The sequence below is a fragment of the Leuciscus leuciscus genome (genome assembly GCF_965113295.1).
Source record: "Leuciscus leuciscus genome assembly, chromosome: 12".
Classification (NCBI taxonomy): Eukaryota; Metazoa; Chordata; class Actinopteri; order Cypriniformes; family Leuciscidae; genus Leuciscus; species Leuciscus leuciscus.
The window spans coordinates 34,049,093-34,073,786 of NC_138736.1; the positions used below are offsets into that span (position 1 = coordinate 34,049,093).

General features: G+C 41.2%; 1 protein-coding gene and 1 long non-coding RNA gene across 3 annotated transcripts in view; both read right to left on the minus strand.

Moving 5' to 3' along the window:
• The window catches only part of LOC309511174 (CMP-N-acetylneuraminate-beta-galactosamide-alpha-2,3-sialyltransferase 1-like), a 100,367-nt gene that overhangs the window by 65,844 nt on the left and 9,829 nt on the right, over window positions 1-24,694 (minus strand). The window lies entirely within an intron of this gene.
• On the minus strand, window positions 17,743-21,208 carry LOC309511209. Of its 2 annotated transcripts, XR_014210513.1 has the most exons (6): window positions 20,574-21,208; window positions 20,375-20,462; window positions 19,511-20,183; window positions 18,448-18,528; window positions 18,224-18,348; window positions 17,743-18,103 (listed from the first exon to the last, which is right to left on the minus strand). It is a non-coding gene; the product is annotated as an uncharacterized lncRNA (long non-coding RNA). The 2 variants fall into 2 exon arrangements; XR_014210514.1 differs by having other exon boundaries at window positions 20,375-21,208.

Genomic DNA, 24,694 nt, shown 5'->3' on the forward strand with positions numbered 1-24,694 from the left:
AATGAGTTATATTCACGTTCTGAAGGGTTGTATATGGGTTTATATGCATTTATTGTTCAGATGGTATGTGTAATGTATTGTAACAGTAATATAATTTATGAAAATGATTTGTTATGCATTGAGTAACAAAAGTGCTCAAATAGGATTTTTCACCTATAAAGTAATATATGAAAGATATATTGAGTTTAAAAGTCATACTAATTGTCTATTATGTTTATGGCACTGTTTGTATAAACAGGTCAGGTTTTTTTGAGATTCTGGAATAAGCTGTGATCCTGAGATGGCGAGCCTTAGCTGAAAAGTCCTAAAAGAGACAAGCAATCCTGTGATTCGTGGAGTGATCAGTGCCTTATCTGATATCACAAGTGGAATTCATCCTTAGTGGTATTTCTCAGCAATTACCTCAACACTGAGTATCGTACACTGATTGTTGCACTACAGAAATTTTTGCACCTATTTTTGCAACATGAGTCAGCGCTGCTTTAGCGTGATCAATGCCCAAACACACAAAGCAGCGCTGACTCATGTTCTCACTGCGGAAACATGACCATCTCAACGCTACGGTCGAGACTCAATGAGCTCATTCGAGCGAGAGTCCCCTCATCCACACCCCGATCTACGGTCTCCGCGAGAGGCTGTACTTCGGCTGGTGGCCAGGGTGACTTTAGGGTGACGGTGTGGAACAAAACACAGTCGATTCGCCCGCGGTCCACACCCCCCTCTCCAGCGTTGATACCCGTGAGCGTTCAGACTGAGACCGCTGGTCCCCCTACGGAGGCCCCGCGTGTCTCTTTCGGCGCTCTAGAAGAGGATGCAATGTCGATCGCTGCATCACAAGGTGGGCAGGAGTCATCGGGAAGTGAAGATTCGGCTGTGCTGCCACCTTCGGGTGTTCCAGCATTGCCCGAGTCAGATCCCGAAATGATGGCCATGCTTTCCCAGGCAGCCGCGGCCATTGGGCTTGAGTGGTCCCCGCCACCCGACCCTGTGCGCTCGCGGCTGGACGATTGTTTTTTGGGTGCGGCCGCTGACCCCCGTCGGTGTCCAACCCCAATACCTTTCTTCCCGGATGTGCATGAGGAGGTCACGCGGTCCTGGAAGACACCATTGTCTTCCCGCGATCGTTCGTCGACCTCCTCTGCCTTTCCTCCCCTCGATAAGGCTGCTGCCTGTGGGTACACTGGGGTTCCCCCGGTGGAACGTTCTGTCGCGAAGCAGCTGTGTCCGGCAAGCGCTTCCTCTTGTGGTGACCCTAAGCACCCATCCAAAGCCTGTAGATTTTCGTCTACCCTGGTGGCGAAATCTTACAGAGCGGCGGGACAGGCAGCCGCCTCTTTGCATGCAATGGCCATCCTGCAGATCTACCAGGCCCAGGTGCTCAGGGACATGCACGAGGGCAGGACTGACCCAGGGCTCTTTGATGAGCTGCGTGCCGCCACCGACCTTGCTCTCTGAGCGACGAAGGTGACCGCACGCTCCCTGGGCCAGGTGATGTCCACAGCTGTGGTCCAGGAGCGACATCTCTGGCTGAACCTGGCTGATATGCGGAAGGCCGAGTGGACTCGTCTGCTTGACACCCCCATATCCCAGGCCAGCCTCTTCGGCGGTGCGGTCGAGGACTTTGCCCAACAGACGACTCGACGCCCGGCGATATGTTATGCCCTAAATTAATACATGATTAACTAACTGTATTTTTCTATGTACATTTCTGAAATGCACTTTCTGTAAAGCTATACAAATAAATTTGAATTGAATTGAATTGAATTCTCGACCGCTCAGAAGCAGTCTGAAGCTATAAAGCATATTCTGCCCCAACGGCCCGCTGCTGCCTCCACCCAGCCGTCGGCACAGAATCCTCAGCCTGCTCGCCGCCGAGGGCACCCTCCTGCGGCTCCCGCCCCTCCAAGCAGCAGCCTCCACCCGGGCCGCGTCGTGGAGGAAGCCGCAGGAAGGCGCCACAGCCCTCTCCGGCCCCGCGCCCCACTAAACGCCAGGCTAAGCTGCGCCCCTGAGACGGGCTGCTCAGGGTTGGCAACCAGTTTTTCACAGGAGATGGTAGCAGGGCCACTCCTTCCCCCGGTGGAGGGCCGGGGGAGAATCTTTTGTTCTCCACTCCCCGCTGCTCGTCCAACGATGAGCAGTACCTTAATGTGGTGAAAGAAAGAACTGGTTCCCCCAACCCTGAGCACACAGAGTTCTCGGATGATAGTGTGCGCCGCCCACGGGCCACGCTCCTCTCATCCCCCTCTGTTGCCAGACCCCTGCCAGAGCACGCCCCCGTGGGACGCTGGTCTTCCCCTGGCCTCCTCTGGCAGGAGGACTGCTATTCCACCCTCGCCTGGGCCGGTCATTCCGCATCGCTGCAGGCTGTGGTTCGAATGACCCCGCTGGCGCAGTTTCTGGGAGCCAGGCTAGAGCTTCCCAGACTGTCCCGCTGGGTCGCGAGAATCATCAGGCTCGGCTACGCAATTCAGTTCGCGCGGTCTCCTCCCCGCTTCAGGGGAGTCCGCTTCACTATGGTCAGTGGCAATGCCCCTGTCATGAGAGCGGAGGTCGCCACCCTACTGGCGAAGGGTGCGATCGAGACTGTCCCTCCAGCCGAAATAAAGTCCGGCTTCTACAGCCCCTACTTCATTGTAGGACCTCAGATTTTATCTCCTTCAGCGAAATCACCACTTTGCTGATCTCCGGATAGAAGCCTTCTCGCCGCCGTCGAAGAGTCTTCAGCGGAATAGGCAGCTGCTTCGCAGATCTGAGGACACCGGCTTCCTGTCGCCGCCTTCAGCCCACTGTTCTGCTGTGCCATCCGGCGCGCCATATCCTTTTAACGCAAGTGTGTTCGCCGTTGCGTCACACTTTTCTGAAAGAGAAATTTCAACAGGCGTTGTTGCAAATGCGTTGCACTAAGTGCGTCTCATGCAGAAGCCCTCTCGTCGGTGGAGACCGTCACATCCTCTGCGCTTCCTGTCTGGGCCATGACCACGCGGAAGCTGCACTCGCCAAGGGTGGCTGCCCTGAATGCGACATGATGGATCTCTCCACCCTGCGGGTTCGACTGGCCGTTTTCGCTGACGACGACCCCGCGCTTCCTGCTCTCTCTCTCCCTTTGCTTGAGCCGCGCAAAAAGAAGTGCCGTTCACAAAGGATGCCAGAGCGGACGGAGACGAGCAAGCACACGCCGGCCCAGTCCCCTCGTGCCTCGCTCTCTCCTGAGGAAACCCCCTCGCCGGTCCTGTTCACGCAGGTGGACCAGCGCCCCTCTCTGCGAGCGGCAGGTCTCGTCTCTTTTGGGGCATCGGACGTGGGATGAAGGATGAAGAGAAGGATGACAGCCTTTCTATCGCTGCATCCGACTGTGACGAGTGGGCGGGCTCTGCTTCCGGCCCTGCACCGTCAAAACACAAGCCAGCGCAAGAATGGGCTTTGATCCAGGGTTTATCCGTGTGCTGACCAGGGCCGTTGAAGACCTCTGGCTCGAGTGGTCTTCGCCCGAGGAGCCCACGTGCAGCAGGTTGGATGAGTGGTTCCTGCAGGGGCGCAGACAGACCCCTCAGCAGAGACCCGCCCCCTTCTTCCCAGAAGTGCATGACGAGCTGACTAAGTCATGGAAAGCACTGCACTCAGCTCGCTTAAAGCCTTCCTTTTCCTCGACACTCTCCTCTGTGGACGGCGCGACAGAGAAAGGCTATGAGGCGATTCCTCCCCTCGAGGAGGCGATGGCCGCTCACCTCTGCCCTCCCACCGCTACAGGATGGAAGACCAAAGCGTCACATCCATCAAAGCCTTGCCGCACCACTTCAGCTCTCGCTGGCCACGCATACGCCGCCGCTGGCCAAGCTGCTTCGGCACTTCACACCATGGCTGTCCTCTAGGTGTTTCAGGCTAAACTTCTCCGCTCAATGGACGAGTCTGGACCTGAACCGGAGGCTTTCAGGGACCTGCGCAGCGCCACAGACCTGGCCCTGCGAACCACGAAATTGACAGCCCAGTCGATTGGTCGAAGCATGACGAACCTGACGGTGCTTGAGCGGCACCTCTGGTTGACTTTGACGGACATGAAGGAGGCAGACAGGGCAGCTTTCCTTGACTCCCCTATCTCCACCACCGGTCTGTTCGGCCCAGCTGTCAAGTGTTTCGCGGAGCGCTATACTGAGGCACAGAAAGCGTCGCAGGCTATGCGTCACTTAATCCCAAAGCATTCCAGCTCTGCTTCGAGCTGCCACAAGAAGGCGCCGCCGCCTCAGCAGGTGAAAGCAGCGCAGCCAGTCTCTCAGCCCCGCCCAGCGGCCGAAGTCCTCTCACTCTTCAAAGCGCCAGCAGTTCCCTGAGAGGCGGGGACCCCGACCCAGGATTGTGTTGGACCCCGAGCCTCGCAAGCCTTCCTAGCCACAGGAAGGAAAAGGGAGAGTTTGAGTCTCGCTGAGGCCGGACCAATCTCCCAAAAGCTTCTCAAACATTCCCCAGTCCCCTCTTTTCAGGCGGCTGGAAATGTCAATACTGCAGTCAATGGGTCTATTACAAAACACGCACACCTGCAAACAAACGCGTTTTTACGGCGACACAAATAAAGCACGAAAGAGCTCTTTTCTGTCTGTGTCACATGTAGGTCACGTGCCCACTATAAAGTACGCACCCCTACACACAAGCACTGTTCCTACAGTTTCAAGCTTTCCCCCAACTCACGCTGGAAGTTTAATAAATGTAGTGCGTGTGCCCACTGTAAAGTACGCACCCCTACACATAAAAACTGTTCCCACATCAGTTTCCCCCCCAGCTCACGCTAGAGATGTGATAAAGTGTGCACCTGCTGTAAAGCGCGCGCCCCTGCACATGAGCGCTGTTCACACTAAAAGCACAAAAAGCATTAAAAGCACAAGATGGCTGGACGGCCGGGTCTCTATCTCACAGCAGCCCGTCTCCAGTCTTCATTCAACCCCTAGCTATGCGGGTCAAGGCCTGGGAGACTATCCCCAGTATATCAGAATGGGTGTTGAACATAATAAAACAAGGCTACTCGCTACAGTTTGCTCGCAGAACCCCGCGCTTTTCAGCCGTGGTTGAAACGAAAGTGAGAAAGGACGTTGCCCAAGTTCTTCGCACCGAAGTGTCGAAACTGTTAGAAAAGGGAGCTGTCGAACCATTTCCCCTTTCACAAAGAGAGTTGGGCTTTTACAGTCGCTACTTCCTCGTTCCAAAGAAAGATGGCGGCCTTAGGCCGTTTTGGCTTGAAAAGCCGGATTGTTTTTTCTCAGCGGATCTGAAAGATGCTTATTTTTACATCCAAATTTCACCATTCCTGAGATTCACCTTTGAGGAGCAGGCTTACCAGTACACAGCAGTGTTAATTTTTAACATTTTTTCACAGACGAAAACGAGACGATAACTAAATAAAAACTAGTTTTGAATGACAAAAACTATGACGAAATCTATTGACATTTTCGTCAACGAATAAAAACTAGACGAAAATGTTAGATAGTGATGATTTGGAAAGCGATCCAGTCTGATGTCCTGCGTTTGTGGTAGATAGGCTTGGGTATCGAGTATCGACTGGAACCGGGACTAGCTTTGCGATTTTCCCGGAATCGTTCAAAAGTTTAAATTTCGATTCCTAGTTTCGATTCACAGTCCGCCGACCGGAAGAAGAAACCGCTGTCTAAGTCATTTCTAGCCCTATTCTGAACTGAAGTAACTACATAATCGATTTCAAACTGCCAAATGTTAACTCGCACACGGCATGGTAATGCGTGTACTAGCACAGGTGTAAGCGTATATTTATGCTAAACTGCGAACCAATACATTTTATGAGACGCTGTGTGAGTTGCCTTATTAACTCACACAGCATCTCATACAATTTATTCAGAGCAAACAACCCTGACGTTAAACCTTAAAAACGTACTTATATGATGTTTTCTTATTCTTAGGTATCTTGCAAGTTGCAACCCTATTCTCTCGTCCTCTGCTCGTCCATTTGAAAACTGCGCGCGATGCCGGCGAACGTAAAAAAAAAAAAAAAATTCATGAAAACACATTTAGGCCCGCTATATTTGGTCCAATCTCCGGTTCGCCAATACACGGGGAAGGTATCACGTGTTCTGTCCTCACTCATGCAAAGTATTGGTTGGTTAAGTTTGCAATACATTAATCATATATTTACTCGTTATTTCATCTGACTCCATAAATGAAAGGTTTTAATAATATCTGTGCATCACTAAAAGTGAGCGAATGTTTGACTATTCCTTTTAACCATTAAATAAACAATGTCAAAATCAGTTGGAATAATCACATTGTAGCAATTTAATATTTCAGATATCAGTGATCAATTCCACAATCAATTCAAATATCTAGAACATGGTTATACATTGGTTACACCAAAGAATCTTACCCAGCTTGTACCTGAGATAGAGAGAGAGAAAGGGAAAGAGAGAGAGAGAGAGAGAGAGAGAGAGAGAGAGAGAGAGAGAGAAACCACCTATCCAATTCCACGTCCAGCCAAGAAGAAGAGACAGAGAGAGTCAGAACACCTTCCTTTATCCTCTGACCAGGTGACATGGGGTATGGGGAAGACCACCCTCAAATGGCTTCTATCCCACAGAAGGGGGGTTGCCTTATCTGGCCTTATCTCTAAACCAGTTTTCTATGAACTTCTATAAACCTTATTTCCTTTTATTTTATCTATCTGGATATGAGATATCTGTACCACTCAGTTTGAGACATTTCAAATGACACCAAAAGCATAACAGTCAATGATAAACATTCGCATTAAACCATGTTCTTGTGTGAGTTCTTTGTTGTTAGTTCATGTGCTTCTGTGAGTTCAAATGTTAATTAGCCAGCCGGGCCCTTTTGTCCCATAAATCAGGCCTCAACCAGTATTTTCAGTCTTACAGTTTCCCTCCTTGATCCCGTGGGTCACATTCTGATGAACACTTACGGGGTCACAGTAAGACGTTTGTTAAAATCCTTGAAGATGTAGCACAAAAATTGTCTTTGCAATGTTGGCATCTGTAGAAGCTCAGTGGGTGGTGTTCACCTGCAGAACACCTGTTCTCACCAGGTGTATAGCTTGAGTCCAGCAGGTGGATGAATGCGTTCAGGTTCTCTTCCTGTAATCCTGTGACGTGAGCAAAGTTCATAGAGTCAATCTGGACCTTTTGTGACTTGTTCAGTTGACGTGTCATTCCTTCATGGAGAAACTTCCGCTTCCCTGGCACCTTCTCCACGATGATGATCTGACCCTTCTTGACCAATCCTGTCACCTCCAGCGGTACGGTTGTCTGGGCAGACCTCAGTGGATGAAGGGGTTCTCCTTTGGTCCACACGGCTTTGTGTGCGACCTGAAAAGCATCTTAAATGTCCGCTTCACGATTGAGCACATTTGAACTTACAGTCGTAAGGAAATGCATAGGAACGCATAATGCAATAAGGAAAAATCATGTCATGTTCAATGTAAAATACCATGTTCATGTCAGCAATTGTGAGTGGTACGTTTGGTCTCATTAATTACCTGATTTTTAATTACCACGTCAATAGTACTCCTATAGAGGGTCAAGGAAGGACAAAGGAAGATCTTACAAGCTCTTACCCTGTTTCTAGAAACATTTAAATAAATGGCATTCTAACAAAACAACCAGTGCTATTTTGGTGTAACCAAACATAGAGATTCAATTGAATTGATGTCCAAATACATTGTTGCAAGTAAAATGGACAATATACAAATATGCAGATAAGTTTCAGAAATGTTTTTCTGAATTACTCAAAGGAAATCAAAATAAGTTTCAGAAATTAAAATCAAAATAAGTTTCAGAAATGTTTTTCTGAATTACTCAAAGGAAAAAATGCAGAAATCAAAATAGGTTTCAGAAATGCAGCAAGAGGTCGGTGTAAACCAATCAATGGTTTTGTGTGTTTGTGTGAGAATTTTTTAGAATGTCAGAGTGTGTTTTTGTCTGTGAGAGTGTTTTTGTGTGTGTGTGTGTGTGTGTGTGTGTGTGTTGGTGTGTGTGTGTGTGTGTCTGTGAGAGAGTGTGTTTGAGAGTGTGTCTATTGATCTGGCTAAGTCACAGTCGATGACAGAGTTGAATTGTAAATTTTTGTACTTGATTGAATTGGTCTCACTTCAGATTTATCCATTTTAATTATGTGTCTGTTATTAGTGGTAAGTTGAGAAATCAGGGGCCCTCTGATCTTCCAACTCCCACCAACAATCATAGAGTTTGAAATTTAATGGCAGGTCTGCCTTAGAATTTGTCTTGATTTGTGACTGTAGCCATTCAGTTGTTCATGTGTGTTACATTAGTTAGCAGTTTGTTGTGAATAGCGTATGCTATTCTCTGTGTCTCTGTTAGACCATGATCATGAGATCAACTCCACCCTGTGTGTGTGAAGCTATCTGGATCTGTTAGTGTGAAGATGACACATCTTCGTCTGATGTGCAGTGTTCAGCCTGGATAGACCATCTACCCCAGGTGATGTTGCTGTGAGGGTATAGTGATGGAGGGGTGTGTTCAGTGTTCATGTCTAGGAGATGGGTGGAATCTAATCTATAACAATTGTGTTGCAAATTTCGATCCAGTTCTAAACTGGGAGGCCATATTTATGCAGTAATGTGATAGTGTGACGTGTGAAAAGGCCTTTTATAATGTCTTTTCACCCATCTCCCGAGTCTCAGGTTATGTTCGAACAATTCCGCTGTCCTGGATTTGCTCCAGGTGGGCTCCACCATTTTGCAGAAGTAGCCTAAGCCTGAGACAGAAAACAGAGGAGAGCGAACCACAGATAATTCCAATATTTCAAAAGCATTAAATTCAGACGTGTAGAATTGTTTTACTTGTTAGCAATTTTAATTCCAGATGTCACATGAAACCGAGTTTCATTGACCACGTCTGAATTGTTGCTGTTGTCTCAGTGTGTTGTGACACCTGAAGCTGCTTTTTCAGTTCAGCCTTCAGTCTGCTGCATGTGCAATGCATTCACACATTTTAATTTGTGCAGATATTTTTTGACCTGCAAAAAACTGTGGTACTTCTGTCTGCTGTTTAGCATTTCACACCCTCCTCGTAAATTTACTTCTCTTATCAGATTCAATTCAGTTGGTGCACCCCAGTCAAGGATTATTTAGCGTGCTATTACCTGTGCCACACTCCTAGCCGTGTTTTCTAACGGTGAAAAATAAAGGCATACTCCGCCCCTTTTTGGCACTGGGTAGCACGCAAATGAAATTCTGTTTCAGAAATTCAATTTTAATGACGAAAGTCACACTTCTCCAATTATTGTCCTGCTCGGCGAGTGTAATATAATGTTTATTATAATTCAAGTTATAATATAATTATATTCTTTAACAATACAAGTCAAATTATATTGTTTTCGGTCTCTGAAGAGTCTCTGGAACAACTTAACGCATGGTCAAATCTCTACTTGTTCTCATGTCAATACATTTGAATATTAAAAGGCCTTTTGGCTCAGGGCTGATAAGATGTACATTCGCTGTTTTTCTTTTTTCCTTTGCTAGGTTTCAAATACCTTTTCTTCTCATTTAGTATTTTTAAATGGCCATTATAACGTTTGATTCTTCTATTTACTCTTACTTTATATTTTTCCGTTTATAGATAAGGAAAACTATATCGCTTTGCAGTCCTTCCCAAGGAAGCACGACACAAGTGGTCAGCCCCGAAGATCAGAAGCTGAGGCAGTTGGCTAAATATCTAGGGATTTTGCCGTACACGCGCAACAACCAAAGATATATACAATAGCCCCCTTGGATGCCCTTCAGGAACTTAATTCAACCGTTTTCCAAAACTATTAAATTAGAACAGAAGTCATCGGAAGCGTCCAAGCTAGGTTAATCAACCAGCGTAAAGCTGATCCTAGTCGGACTGACCCATCCTCTCATCCAAGTCGCCCGCACACTTCCTGATATCAGTTATTAGCCGTCGCCAATCTCTGACGCAATCTTGTGGAAATATACGAATCCGTTCATCTATTTTGGAAAAAACAAATCTCAGAGTAATTCAGAATACATTCAAACATAACAATATTTAGTTCTCTGAAGCCTTAAATATGAAAAGGTTTTTGTTTCAGGATTAATGAGATGCGTTCGCTGTTTCTGATTTTCAAATTCATTGTGAATCACATTATAGCCATCAAATTCAGCACAGACACACGCGTTTACTTCAGTTTACACAGGACACATGGCCTAGAATACAACATCTACAACCCTTTTACCTAAGTGTTCCAAATACACCCACAGCAAAACAATAGAATACAACATCTATATCACCTTTGCCTAACCCAGACAGCAAGCCAACATTGAATAAACATTGTTTTTCCATCTGAATCATCATTATGGTTGACATTGAAATTTCAATGCAAAATAAATGTTGAATCACTATTACCATATCGATGAAAACCTGATGTTATTAATGTTGATGGCAACAATATTGGAACAACATTGATCTATAGTTATATCTTTATGATTGATTAAGCATTGATATTTGGTTTACCAGGCGATCGCTGAATGTGTTGAAAAGTCATTGATTTATAGTTGACCGGGAAACGACGCTGTTGTTGAAAAGTCATCGACATATAGTTGACCGGGAAATACGATTGAAAATGCATCGATTTTTGGTTGACCGGGAGATCAACACCAACATACTGCACCGGACACAGCTCATTTCTGGACCCTTGGCACAATCGTACAGGTAAGCTTGCTTAATGTTCGATATATGAATGAATTGTACCAAATCAAATACTGTTCGCTGATCATTAACATGATGGTTAGTGTAGTAAGTTACTACTACTAGTAACTGACGCAGTGCTGCAGTCACTGAAATAGATTTTTGTTTTACCAACGTGTCAAAATCTGCCAAAAGTACTTTGTGGTTCTCTTCTAGGTTATAAAATTAGCAAAACCTCCGAGTCCAGTCCAGGTAATTTTATATTTGTTTTGTGTGTATAAAAGTGGTTGTGTTATACATGAACGTGTAAGGCCCGCTATATTCGGCCCAATCTCCGGTTCGCCAATACACGGGAAGGTTATCACATGTTCTGTCCTCACTCATGCAAAGTATTGGTTGGTTAAATTTGCAATACATTAATCATATGTATTTACTGTATTTACTCGTTAATTCATCTGACTCCATAAATGAAAGGTTTTAATAATATCTGTGCATCACTAAAAGTGAGCGAATGTTTGACTATTCCTTTTAACCATTAAATAAACAATGTCAAACCCAGTTGGAATAATCACATTGTAGCAATTTAATATTTCAGATATCAGAGATCAATTCCACAATCAATTCAAATATCTAGAACATGGTTATACATTGGTTACACCAAAGAATCTTACCCAGCTTGTACCTGAGATAGAGAGAGATAAAGGGAAAGAAAGAGGGAGAGAGAGAGAGAGAGAGAGAGAGAGAGAGAGAGAGCGAGAGAGAGAGAGAGAGAGAGAGAGAGAGAGCGAGAGAAACCACCTATCCAATTCCACGTCCAGCCAAAAAGAAGAGACAGAGAGAGCCAGAACACCTTCCTTTATCCTCTGACCAGGTGAGAAGGGGGATGGGGTGAGACCACCCTCAAATGGCTTCTATCCCACAGAAGGGGGGTTGCCTTATCTGGCATTATCTCTAAACCAGTTTCCTATGAACTTCTATAAACCTTATTTCCTTTTATTTTATCTATCTGGATATGAGATATCTGTACCACTCACTTTGAGACATTTCAAATGACACCAAAAGCATAACAGTCAATGATAAACATTCGCATTAAACCATGCTCTTGTGTGGGTTCTTAGTTTCTGAGAGGAAGAAAGGCTGTATTGGGGGAGGTCAAATGTTAATCAGCCAGCAGGGCCCTTTTGTCCCATAAATCAGGCCTCAACCAGTATTTTCAGTCTTACAAACACGTTAACAATTCCGTTTTTGTGACGCATGCGCATTATTAACAGCTTGTTTACGTTCAGTGTCTTGTAGCGCGCGGTGCAAACCAACAAATGCAGTCTTTTTGTAGACCGAGGTGGGGAAGCGTTTAAAAACTTTTTATTCGCCCTTTGTTTAAGTGTGAATTACATCATCTCTATTTTGTTCTTAGCACTGAATATCATGTCGTCATATCAGCGTCAAGAGTCAAGACACAAACATAGTCTACTAACGTTACGATCAAGTTTTTTTTATGACTGTTAAATTCAAACATTGTGAAAGTGAGTTAAAGCTAATCTGTAAATCCGTCTGTCTTCCAATTCAGTTTACAGGTATTTGTGCAAGCACTGGCAGAGCAAACAGGTACTTTAGCTTGAAATCATTCTTTGCCAATTAGTGATGGCCGGTTCGTGAACGAATCGTTCTTTTGAACCGGTTCTTTTTAGTGAACTGGTCGAACCAGTACACTAAATCGGACTGAATCGTTCGAAACAGTTCGCGTCTTGCGTCAGCACTGATCCACAACAAGTTACTAAAGTTACTCACTTTCGGACATGCCTGAGTCCTGACAGTCCCTTCGACTCTAAATAAACCAATATCCCGGAGTAGGCATATGTGACTCCAGTAAATCCAACAGTTCACTGAACTGAGACGTGCTGAGAGAAGTGATGAGCACGAGCAGTTGATACTGAGCATGCGCGCACTACCGAACGTACAGGTACAGCGGTTCTCGGACCACCAGTACAGAACCGAGAACTGTTTCTTTCGGACACGTTCGATATGGAGAACCGATGAGCTGATGAGCTGAGCATGCGTGCAATTCTTTCAGAGGGACGAAATGCATGTTTCTTGTAGCCTATTTTATTGAACATCAATAAGTGTAACAAAATAAAACATGTTAGAAACATGTTTATCTCATAGGCTACTGCCTTTTCACTGTATTATTTTAAAGATTGGAAACACAATGAATGGACTGTAAAACTAAACATTTATTATTATACTAAAACATTATTTTCTGCAACAGATCATTTAATTTCGAAGTAAGTTGATATACATTTTTGACGTAAACTCTTGCCTAGGTTTTAAAGGGTGCAAAGTAAATGTTTATAATGTGTTAATCAAAACATAACGTATTAAACATACTGGAGATATGCATCAAGTTTTTAGTTTTGTAGACTGAATAAGCCTAGTAAGGTTTCAGTAGTTCTCAGCTCACACACAGGCATACGGTTCTCGAGTCAAGAACTGGTTGTTGCAGCAGTTCTCGGATCACCAGTACAGAACCGAGAACTGTTTCTTTCGGACACGTTCGATACGGAGAACCGACGAGCTGGAGAGACTGCGCATGTGTGATCGCACCGTCTCTGAACCGAACTTTCTTTTGGCCAACTGATGCTGTGTTTATATCTATGCGCTGTGCTGATACATGAGCACGGGTGAACCAGGACTTGAATGAGGGGCTGAATTCAGCTAAATGTAAGTTTATTTACAAATAAAATAAAAATGATGAAGACCAGTTTATTCACTTTAAGACATGTAAAACATCCGCGTTTGCGCATCGCCTTAGGCCTACTACAGGGTTCATTCTCAAAACGTAAATGTAAGAAACCTATCCAAGATGATTATGACGATGAGTACTATTATTTAACTGAAGTTATGATTACAAATGCCTTTATTTGAATGTATATTTATCCCCCGGGATGATAGAATTGACGTCATTACGTGATGACGTTAAAGAACTGGTGAACCGGTTTTTTGAACCGGTTCATTGAAACGAACTGTCCGAAAGAACCGGTTCGCGGAAAAGAACCGGACTTCCCATCACTATTGCCAATTCATACTGCATGTTATTTTGGGATAAATTATGTCCTAACTATTTATCTGTCTGTATTTTATTATTATGAATCTGTATTTTCTGTTCACATTATAAATATCATTAATAAATTATGGGTAAAATAAATTCTAAACATGGCTGTTTACACCTGGCCACTTCATGTGTTTTCTCAGATCGGATAGCTATCTGATTTATCAAAACGATTCCATTTACACCTGGTCACATAAATGTGTTTTTGCGAAACGGATTTAAATCCGATCTTCAATTCCCGCGCTATATGCAGATTTAATGGAGTGTACGTCACCGAAAGCAAAAGATATGAGCTGCATTTTATTGATCATCAGCTAAAATTTCAAAGGCCGCAATAAAAGAGAGCGGCAACAGCCCTGGTAAGATCATTTCGTTTCTTAAGAATTTACTTTTAATGATGATGATTGTGTGTTAAGCGTCTACGACTTACTTTCACTTTGATTTGCGATAGTTTGCACGTTGGCTTAATGAATAGATGCTCAGCTTCTCATCTGAGGTGATGCGTGTTCCAGTAGCGTCGTCATATCTGGCTATTACATTACATATAGCCTATAACACGCTCTCACACGTTAATTTTTTTAGCATTTTTGGGAGGAGTACAATTTACATATGTGGTTTCAACAACCAGATGCATTTACACTTGTCCAGTTTCGTCAGGAATGCGGCCCAGACCACCTCCTGAAGTGGTTTGAGCGATCGGATTCAAATCCGTCTCGAATGCGTTTCGGAGGGCATTTACACCTGGTCTTTTCACGATCGGATAGCTATCCGATCTGAGAAAACGCATGAAGTGGCCAGGTGTAAACAGCCCCTTAAAATCTAATGTAGTACACCAAGTTCAATTTAAGATGCCTTATTACTCAATTTACTCATTTAAATTATATAAATGTATTTAATAATCAGATTAAATGCATATTTAAACTGATTCAGGCCTCCATGTGAACAATGCTCAAGGATATAGAAAGCTCTCAGCATAATCAAAATTAAGGGTAATCACAATTATGTTACCATATTTACAGCCCTAATTTAAATTGTATTACATTACTGAATTTTGGAAATATTAGCCTCAAATGACTTTTTCTTTTTTTTCAATAGATTTGGCCTCGACTAGTCAAGTGAAGAAAGCTCCTCTCATGAGATTGCAACAGAAAGCAAGCAAGAGAAATGAAGACGAAAGCAACAGAATGCTGAAGATGAATCCAGAATTGTGAGTGTCATTATATATATATATATATATATATATATATATATATATATATATATATATATATATATATATATATATATATATATATATATATATATATATATATATATATATATATTTTATTACATGACGAATGAACATGAAAAATTTAAACCTAACTGGGCAACCACACAATGCCTTTGTTCAGACCTGGAATTTACATGTGTCTTGGGTGATTTATGTGTCTTTATTGCCATAATTCATGATGACACATCAATCACTATAACAAAAAGTTAAAGGGTTAGTTGACCCAAAAGTGTAAAATTGTTGTCATTTCTCACCCTCATGTCATCTCACCTCATGTTTATCTTCGAAACTCAAATGAAGATATTTTAAATCCGAGCAATTTCTGTCCCTCCATTGACAGTCCACACAATTACCATTTTGATGCTTCAAAAAGTTGATAAAGAGATCCTAAAAATAACCCGTATGAATTGAGCGGTTTAGTCCAAATTTTCGGAAGAGACTCGCTCGCTTTGTGATGAGATTGAATTTAGACTTTTATTCACGTATAAACATTAATCAACTAACATAAACAGAAGAAAAAGCAAATGTGGACTAAACTGCTTGGTTCATATGGATTCATTTTAAGATGAACTTTTTGAAGCATCAAAGTGGTAGTTGCGTAGCTGTCAGTGGAGGGACAGGAAGCTCTCAGATTTCATCAAAAATATCTTCATTTGTGTTTCAAAGACGAAAGAAAGTCTTGCAGGTTTTGGAACGACATGAGGGTGAGTAAATTACAGAATTTTTTTTTTTTTGGAGTGAAACTAACCCTTTAATAAAATAACGTGGCCTAGACCTCATCAGAACAATCGAATCTCAATGTGTCTTGGGTGCGTTTACACCTGTACTTCGAGTTGTTCACTTGTGCGTCACCCAAGATGAATGTTAATGCCAGGTGTGAACGGCACTACTCTGTGACTACACAATCATCTGAACAGAATGGATCATCTGAGAGAGATATGGTTGTCATTATGCTATGTAACTGTTTGATGATGGTTTTGTTTTGTTTGTTTTGATTTTTTTGGTTAGAAGACCTCAGCTAAGTTCCTGAAAAGGCTTCTCCCAAGACCTTCAAGGACCTGATCGACTCTGCAGAATCTGCTATGAAAGGTGATGAAACTGATGATTCAGGTTAGACTATAGTTCAGAATAAGATTATCTATACGCGTTCATGCATTTTTTGCTTAAATTGTCACATCTGTTATTTAGAATGGGGCAGCGATCTTGCATCGATTCGTCTCCTCCTTGATTTGATTCTACCATCACCACAAGGCTGCAAGAGACCTGGATAGATGTCCTCATATCAAGCTGAACAACACCTTGTCTTCAAAAAGGTAAATTTGGACCTATTGTCTGCCTAAAAATATTGCCATTTGGGTTGATTGTATTGTGGAAAACTAATATAAAGACGGCCAATTGGAGAGCTGACTTTGTGTTATTTTTGTCTTTGGCAGGGACCAGCATACAAGAACACCTTGATTGCATTAAAGAGACCACACAGCGTACCTGCTCACATCTGGTGATGCTGATATGACAATAAACTCAAAGACTACTACTACTACCTGCTCGCTGATGGGACACAGAGGAACTGCATTCATGGATGATACACAACTGTCAACAAGTAGTTTTCTGCAATCTTGTTCAAATCTACCTGTCATATTTGTTCATGTCTAGGCAAATTTGATTATTTTTTGCATTTAATTTTTTCCTTCTGTGCAACACCTCGTGAATGTGATAATTTGACCTTTACACATCTGGCATATGTTTTAAAGGAGCCATTTTGCCCATTTGTAAATAAACTTTGGATTTATACATCTGTCTGAAGACTCTTGATATATAATAGTGTAATTATTTTTTGCACTGAACAGAATTCTTTATTAATAATAACACTTATAGTGTAATGCAATGGAATTAATATAGTGAATTAAATGTTCCATTACTTTTTAACATCCTGGCTGTAGATAAAGCAGGCTATTTAATTTATGGCATTACATTTAAAATTAACATTTAAAAACGATTGAAATTCCATTGATATCACGTTGATCCTTAGTTCAGTTGAAATTTCAACATTGTTTCAATATTCCTGATAATTGAAATACCATTGAAATTCCGTTGATCTATGGACAGGATTTCAACGTTGTTTCAATATTAAAACAGGGTGCAAAATGATGTAGAATCAACATCAGAGTTCGATGTTGATTCAATGACTTAATGTTGAAAACGGAATGTTGATTTAACAGTTTCAATGACTGCCCAGATAGCAAACAGTCATTGAAACTATGTTAAATCAACATTCCGTTTTCAACATTAAGTCATTGAATCAACATCGAATTCTGATGTTGATTCTACATCATTTTGCACCCTGTTTTAATATTGAAACAACGTTGAAATCCTGTCCATAGATCAACGGAATTTCAATGGTATTTCAATTATCAGGAATATTGAAACAATGTTGAAATTTCAACTGAACTAAGGATCAACGTGATTTCAATGGAATTTCAATCGTTTTTAAATGTTAATTTTAAATGTAATGCCATAAATTAAATAGCCTGCTTTATCTACAGCCAGGACGTTAAAAAGTAATGGAACATTTAATTCACTATAATAATTCAATTGCATTACACTATAAGTGTTATTATTAATAAAGTATTCTGTTCAGTGCAAAAAAAAAAAATTTACACTATTATATATCAAGAGTCTTCAGACAGATGTATAAATCCAAAGTTTATTTACAAATGGGCAAAATGGCTCCTTTAAAACATATGCCAGATGTGTAAAGGTCAAATTATCACATTCACGAGGTGTTGCACAGAAGGAAAAAATTAAATGCAAAAAATAATCAAATTTGCCTAGACATGAACAAATATGACAGGTAGATTTGAACAAGATTGCAGAAAACTACTTGTTGACAGTTGTGTATCATCCATGAATGCAGTTCCTCTTTGTCCCATCAGTGAGCAGGTAGTAGTAGTAGTAGTCTTTGAGTTTATTGTCATATCAGCATCACCGGCAGCGAGCAGGTACGCTGTGGGGTCTCTTTAATGCAATCAAGGTGTTCTTGTATGCTGGTCCCTGCCAAAGACAAAAATAACACAAAGTCAGCTCTCCAATTGGCCGTCTTTATATTAGTTTTCCACAATACAATCAACCCAAATGGCAATATTTTTAGGCAGACAATAGGTCCAAATTTACCTTTTTGAAGACAAGGTGTTGTTCAGCTTGATATGAGGACATCTATCCAGGTCTCTTGCAGCCTTGTGGTGATGGTAGAATCAAATCAAGGAGGAGACGAATCGATGCAAGATCGCTGCCCCATTCTAAATAACAGATGTGACAACTTCAGCAAAAAATGCATGAACGCGTATAGATAATCTTTTTCTGAACTATAGTCTAACCTGAATCATCAGTTTCATCACCTTTCATAGCAGATTCTGCAGAGTCGATCAGGTCCTTGAAGGTCTTGGGAGAAGCCTTTTCAGGAACTTAGCTGAGGTCTTCTAACCAAAAAAATCAAAACAAACAAAACAAAACCATCATCAAACAGTTACATAGCATAATGACAACCATATCTCTCTCAGATGATCCATTCTGTTCAGATGATTGTGTGGTCACAGAGTAGTGCCGTTCACACCTGGCATTAACATTCATCTTGGGTGACGCACAAGTGAACAACTCGAAGTACTGGTGTAAACGCACCCAAGATGCATTGAGATTCGATTGTTCTGATGAGGTCTAGGCCATGTTATTTTATTAAAGGGTTTTTCACTCCAAAAATAAAAAAATTCTGTAATTTACTCACCCTCATGTCGTTCCAAAACCTGCAAGACTTTCTTTCGTCTTTGAAACACAAATGAAGATATTTTTTATGAAATCTGAGAGCTTCCTGTCCCTCCACTGACAGCTACATAACTACCACTTTGATGCTTCAAAAAGTTCATCTTAAAATTAATCCATATGAACCAAGCAGTTTAGTCCACATTTGCTTTTTCTTCTGTTTATGTTTGTTGATTAATGTTTATACGTGAATAAAAGTCTAAATTCAATCTCATCACAAAGCGAGCGAGTCTCTTCCGAAAATTTGGACTAAACCGCTCAATTCATACGGGTTATTTTTAGGATCTCTTTATCAACTTTTTGAAGCATCAAAATGGTAATTGTGTGGACTGTCAATGGAGGGACAGAAATTGCTCGGATTTAAAATATCTTCATTTGAGTTTCGAAGATAAACGAAAGTCTTTTCATGACATGAGGGTGAGAAATGACAACAATTTTACACTTTTGGGTCAACTAACCCTTTCACTTTTTGTTATAGTGATTGATGTGTCATCATGAATTATGGCAATAAATACACATAAATCACCCAAGACACATGCAAATTCCAGGTCTGAACAAAGGCATTGTGTGATTGCCCAGTTAGGTTTAAATTTTTCATGTTCATTCGTCATGTAATAAAAAATATATATATATAATGACACTCACAATTCTGGATTCATCTTCAGCATTCTGTTGCTGTCGTCTTCATTTCTCTTGCTTGCTTTCTGTTGCAATCTCATGAGAGGAGCTTTCTTCACTTGACTAGTCGAGGCCAAATCTATTGAAAAAAAAGAAAAAGTCAGTTGAGGCTAATATTTCCAAATTCAGTAATGTAATACAATTTAAATTAGGGCTGTAAATATGGTAACATAATTGTGATTACCCTTAATTTTGATTATGCTGGGTGTCAAAATGTAAAATTATTTATATTCACACATCTACACTTGTAGATGTACACTTCTTATTCACATATTCAAGTTAATAGCCACAAAACCTTGAGCATTGTTCACATGGAGGCCTGAAACAGTTTAAATATGCATTTAATCTGATTATTAAATACATTTATATAATTTAAATGAGTAAATTGAGTAGGCATCTTAAATTGAACTTGGTGTACTACATTAGATTTTAAGACATGTTTAGAATTTATTTTACCCATAATTTATTAATGATATTTATAATGTGAAAAGAAAATACAGATTCATAATAATAAAATACAGACAGATAAATAGTTAGGACATAATTTATCCCAAAATAGCATGCAGTATGAATTGACAAAGAATGATTTCAAGCTAAAGTGCCTGTTTGCTCTGCCAGTGCTTGCACAAATACCTGTAAACTGAATTGGAAGACATACGGATTTACAGATTAGCTTTAACTCAGTTTCACAATGTTTGAATTTAACAGTCATAAAAAAAACTTGATCGTAACGTTAGTAGACTATGTTTGTGTCTTGACTCGATCTTGACGCTGATATGACGACATGATATTCAGTGCTAAGAACAAAATAGAGATGTAATTCACACTTACAAAGGGCAAATAAAAAGTTTTTAAACGCTTCCCCACCTCGGTCTACAAAAAGACTGCATTTGTTGTTTGCACTGCGCGCTACAAGACACTGAACGTAAACAAGCTGTTAATAATGCGCATGCGTCACAAAAACGGAATTGTTAACGCGTTCATGTATAACACAACCACTTTTATACACACAAAACATATATAAAATTACCTGGACTGGACTCGGAGGTTTTGCTAATTTTATAACCTAGAAGAGAACCACGAAGTACTTTTGGCAGATTTTGACACGTTGGTAAAACAAAAATCTATTTCAGTGACTGCAGCACTGCGTCAGTTACTAAGTTAGTAACTTACTACACTAACCATCATGTTAATGATCAGCCTAACAGTATTTGATTTGGTACAATTCATTCATATATCGAACATTAAGCAAGCTTACCTGTACGATTGTGCCAAGGGTCCAGAAATTAGCTGTGTCCGGTGCAGTATGTTGGTGTTGATCTCCCGGTCAACCAAAAATCGATGCATTTTCAATCGTATTTCCCGGTCAACTATATGTCGATGACTTTTCAACAACAGCGTCGTTTCCCGGTCAACTATAAATCAATGACTTTTCAACACATTCAGCGATCGCCCGGTAAACCAAATATCAATGCTTAATCAATCATAAAGATATAACTATAGATCAATGTTGTTCCAATATTGTTGCCATCAACATTAATAAAATCAGGTTTTCATCGATATGGTAACAGTGATTCAACATTTATTTTGCATTGAAATTTCAATGTCAACCATAATGATGATTCAGATGGAAAAACAATGTTTATTCAATGTTGGCTTGCTGTCTGGGTGCTTGCTATCTGGGAAGTGTTTCAACTACACTTACAGTAAAGCAATCCTGTGTTTAAACAATAAACTTTAAATTAGCCTATGTGCATGTTGTAGCACAAACAACTAAATTGTGTTCTATGTGCACGATGTGTAGTGCACGATGTGTTAAGCACAATTTCAAATTTGAAAATGCAGACAGCTTCAATGAATTTAGATGTTAAACTATTAAGCTATTTGCTATTGGGCTGCTACCCGACTAGCAAATGACGCTAATAGCTGAAGGCCTTGAGCGTCCAAAGTTGTTAGGTCAGTAAGAGTTTTAGATGCATTTGAGCTTTGGTTACTTGCAGAGTGCTGGTTCGTGTCATTAGATTGTGATTGTCTGCGTTTTATGAAATAGGGTGGAGGTCTGCCTCTGCCCAGTGGCCAACACTTTTCCTCTGTATGGCCTGTTTTGTGACAGGAATTACAGAATCTGTTCAGTTTGCCACAGTGTGGCTTTCTGAATTCTCCTGCAGATGGAGGATCTTCATGACATTCTAACACAGCTACCTCACCATGCATTTGTTTCCGTGACTCAATTCTTGTTGCCCAGCTAACAATACCTTCGAATGTGTTTTGTGCTGGAGAAGCACCACACATGAGTGATTGCTGTACACGCGGCCCTGCATTTGTAAGCAGGAATTCAAGGAGAATTACATTGTTGTGGTTAATACCTTCAATTCCAGAATACTCCTCAAAAAGTTCAAACATATTTTCTGCATATGTCTCAAACGATTCTTCAGTACTCTGTTTCCGATTGAAAATCAATTCCCATCCAACAGGACTACAACCACGCAGCTCGCGAAGGCATTGTTTTAGTCTATTCAAGATTTCGCTCTCAGGCTCATTTTGATGCATTGACTGCACAATGGTGCCTGTCATCAAAACCTGTACGTGGTATCTTATAGTTCAGAACATCTGGAATTGAGCTGATAACAATTTGCCAAATATCTTTTGGTTCGAGTTGAAATGCATGTTTTAGACTAACAATGTGTCTCCACCATGGTTCGAATGGCCCTTTCAAAGGGAATGGTCCGATCTCTGCTTTAAACAAGCTACATTCAGTTACTGTTAAAGGACGCCGAATGGTTGACTCTGTGCCGTTTGGGTGCCGTATCACCTTAAGGGCAGAAACAGGCACTCTTTTCATAACTTTATCACATGCTTCATCTGTCTGAAAAGATACAAGATTATTAGAGCAGGCTGCCTCATCTAAGAAGTGTAAATGTTTAGCCCAATCGCTGTTAAGCTTGTTGGGAGACTTGCTTTTAGCATTTAGCTTAGCCTTAAGATCTGCAATGGTGTCTTTGTGATTTTTACACTTTTTAGTCAGGGCTAACAGCTCAGCTAGTAATTTATCTAGCTGTGTTTGAAGATCTTGAATCTTTTCCTCAGACTTTTGTGCCTCTGCATTTTTAGAATGCACTTCTTCACATTTAGCATCCATAAGCGAAGATAGAAATTTTGTTAACTCATTTAGCCGTTTATAACTTATGAAGTTTAAAGCCTCAATTATTTCACCATGTTTTGATTTCTTCTGTTTACTACCCACTGTTTTCCACCAAGTGAAAATTTCATTGTCAATAGCATCCATGTTAAGACCTTTTCTACTGAGTTTGTACAGTGTAGGCTGAACCTTTTCGGCCCATAATGTAAACAGGACATGATCAGTACACATGATTTCACAATAACGGGCTTACAGTTAATTTTCCCGGATTTTTTACTATAGTCTTCTTTCTAAAAAAGATCTCCATCCCAGCATATCAAATACTTTAGGGGTTTACTTCTCAGAGGAACTTAAATAAGCCAAATTAAATTTAATTACTTAATTTAATTCCATCGGTGTCAAAGTTTAAGATTTTAATGGAATATAGAGTTTGTCAAGATTAGTTTAGGTTTAGTATAGGATATTAATGTTTTCAATGTGGCTTTTGGGCCTACCAGTCAGCCAGTGAGACAAAACATGGTTTTAAGCGTTTGGACGCAGCATGGCTTTAGCCTTTAGCATTAGCCTTGGGCAGAGCATGGGTTAGCATTGACAATAGCACTTAGCATTAGCCTTGATATTTGAGTTTTAGCCTGTAAATCATATCATCCTGTTTTCCCAAAATGTTCTTTTTATAAACAATGCATCGATCTGCCTTTTTATTTATAAAATCATGTGTTTTCCGATCGTTTACAAACTTAGATTTTTTTTTTTCTGTTTTCTGTTAGTTTGCTCATTCTCTTCACGTGTTGCTGGTTTCAACAATGGCCGGAAAACATGCGCCTGATTTTAAAACTTTTAGGCTTTACTTTTTCAGCTCTTCATCGAGTTATTAATTATTTGGAAGATGTTATTCTCACTCGTTTCGTTTCCTGTTGCTTAGGCAAAATAAGGAGATCTTTAAAATCTAATGCACAAGGGTTTTCATTCTTCATCTAGATACCGCATCACGTTCTAAACAAAGGGCTTTAATTCCGACCCGTAAACAATGCAAACATTTCTTCAACACTTCTATTAAGGGCAGAAAAAGTTTACTTACCATCGCGGCGGAAGAAAGAGAAGATGTTCAAACCTCTTGTTGATTTTAAAATCCCAAATACTTGCTGAAAAGGACATTTCTCGTGAAACTGTTTTGATCTGTTTTGAGATCACGTCCGAGGTCACCATTTTGTAGGGCCCGCTATATTTGGTCCAATCTCCGGTTCGCCAATACACGGGGAAGGTATCACGTGTTCTGTCCTCACTCATGCAAAGTATTGGTTGGTTAAGTTTGCAATACATTAATCATATATTTACTCGTTATTTCATCTGACTCCATAAATGAAAGGTTTTAATAATATCTGTGCATCAGTGATGCGCGGGTTGATCCGAAATGAGCGGGTGCCTGCGGTCACCCGCGGTTACGAGTCATCCAAAAATATTTTTAATGATATTCGGGTCGCGGTCGGTCGGGTCGTTTGAAATAAAGATGCCAATTAAACCTTTGTAATTTATATAGTACTAGAGAGCATATGAGCGGAGTGGAGCGGTGAGAATCTCCGCTCATCGCTCACGGAACTGTCCACCCCTCCGCTCCCCCGCTCAAACATCAGCCCGCTCCGCTCATTATCGCTCAGCGCTCAACGCAGTTTGCTCCGCGCTCCACCAAAATCGCCCCCCGCTCGCTCCAAAAAAGGAAAAAAAATCTACATGTATATCACTGTTAGCTTAGACCACAGCCTTACCTCCTAAAGAACTAATGAGCAACAACAACATTTTTCAAATAGAAATGTTTTATTTCAAATTAGGCCTAGGCTATAAGGAATATAGCCTACACAAAGTCCTGTAAAATTTAACGAATAAATGGGCCTAATAATATAAATAACAATTATATAAACAAAAATATAGCCTACATACATTTCTTTTAAATAAATGTACTATTAGGCCAGAATTTTGATAAGTTAACTTTTGCGCAACGCGCACGATTAAAATTT